Below are 2,071 nucleotides of genomic sequence, written 5' to 3' on the forward strand. Positions count from 1 at the left end.
AAAAAAAAAAAAAAAAAAAAGAAAAAGAAAAAGAAAAGGAAATGACTTTTAGTCTGGTTAGTATTACTGCTATTTACTTCAGATACTTAAGTTTCACTTGTAAAGTAGGTGTTTTTAATTTTGCTGTTACTTTTTATGCATTTAGGAATGAAATAGCATTGCCTTCTAGGGAAGCAAGTTCCTCTAGATTTATTTGAGATCTGTGTCACTTACCTGAAGTGCTTGGGATATGAGGTGTTTTAGAATTTGGCGCTTGGGATTTTTGCGTGTACATGGGGTCTCAGGGATGAAACTCAAGTCTAAGGATAGAATTCATTTTATGTTTCATATACACCTTTGTGATGGTTTATCTTGATTGGCTTGAGAAATGCTCAGGGGAATAGTAAAGCACACTCCTGAGTGTATCTAAGAGGATTATGGAGGTGTGACCTAGAGAAGCATATCTGGTCTGTGGCTCTTTTCTCTGTGACTCTTTCCACCCTTCTCCGGTTCTCAACTGCCGTTAAGTTGCGCAGCTTTTCTCCACGATGATCTTTTGCTATGATGTTTCTGCCTTGGAATCCACTGACCATGGACTGAAAACTCTGAAATCATGAGCCAAAATAAAGCCTTCCTGTAGGTCAGGTATTTTGTCCTAGCAACAGAAATTGACCATTATAACCTAATATACATAAACTGAAGGAAATTTTACTGTAATTTTAAGTACGGTAATATTAAGAATTTTTAGTGCACTTGACATTTTCACTTGGCCCATCACATGAGGTTAAGTATGAAATTTTCCACTTGTGAGAGCTTTTCAGCATTCAAAAGATTTTAAAGCATTTCAGATTTTAGATTAGGTGTGATCAAAACCTGTACTTAGCAGTAGCCTCTTACAAAGTAGTATGGAACGATTGCTCACAGGGTTTGTTTCTCAGTTAATTATAATTATTATTAAAATATGGTGAATGTCTTGAAATTGTAGTTTACAAGTTCATACAGTGATAACAAAAATATTTCAAAGGCAATGCTTTGTCAAAGTTAGAGTAAACAAATGGGTAGAGGGAAGATGGAATTACAAGATGAAGGAAATCATTTCAAGTATAAATATAAGAAAAAGATTAGGAGGGCCGTGGATTTAGCTCAGTGGGGCTACTGCCTGCTTTGCAAGTGCAAGGTCCCGAGTTTGATCCCTGGTACCCCCCCAAAAAAAAAGTATTAAAAAAAGAGATTAGGGAATCATAGTTGTCAACTCTAGAAGTATCAGCAACAGATGTTTTTCAAAAATAAAGTTGAAAATTGATTTTTAAAAAACACTACAGTGTATTGAATAATATTCTTTGGTTTAGTGTGTCTGCTTTTCACTTTTACACCTGAAAATCATTAACAAGATGAAAAACTTGATTGTCAGTGTGAAATACTAAGGTTTCTTTCATAAACATGGATGAATTCTTATCTTGGGTTTTTTTGGTGTTTTTTGAGACAGGGTCTTATTATGTAGTCCAGGCTGACCTTGAATTTGCAGTGATCCCTCCTGCCTCCGCCTCCTGAGTACCGGAGGTACGCTACTATGCTTTAGTTGTCAACAATTTTGTACTAAACTAATTCTTGAGAATAGGGAAGTATCTCATTTAAGTGTGCCTTGCTCTTAATATTATATTCCTTGCACGACAGGTACACATTAAATGTTTACTAAATCAAAGCATCATATTTTGTTAATGCCCAAACCTAGGAGCATCTTTGAGTTGCAGATTTTCTTTTTAGGGAGGTACCGGCAATCAAACTTGGGACCTTGTGCTTGCAAAACAGGTGGCGGAACCACTGAGCTGAATCCCTGCCCAAGTTGAAGATTTTCTAAGTGCATCTTTATCTCCTTAGCCAAATGTACTGAAATATTGAATCATTCTTTTTTTTGTTAATCTTGAGTTTCTGTGTCATCCTACATTCTTTGCACTAAAGCTCCAAGTTAAAAATAATTGTATTGCATAAGGTAAAATGCTTTTTAAGGAAGCAAACCATTAAATTCAAGGGTATCATAGAACAAACACACACACACACACACACCAAAAAAAAAAAAAAAAAAAAAAAAAAA

The 2,071-nt window shown here is 35.2% G+C and overlaps 1 protein-coding gene across 1 annotated transcript in view; it reads left to right on the forward strand.

Annotated features, from left to right (window-relative positions):
• Nucleotides 1-2,071, forward strand: part of Mob1b (MOB kinase activator 1B) — a 22,605-nt gene that overhangs the window by 7,632 nt on the left and 12,902 nt on the right. The window lies entirely within an intron of this gene.

The sequence above is a fragment of the Fukomys damarensis genome, unplaced genomic scaffold (assembly GCF_012274545.1).
Source record: "Fukomys damarensis isolate Sample0158 unplaced genomic scaffold, DMR_v1.0_HiC HiC_scaffold_35, whole genome shotgun sequence".
NCBI lineage: Eukaryota > Metazoa > Chordata > Mammalia > Rodentia > Bathyergidae > Fukomys > Fukomys damarensis.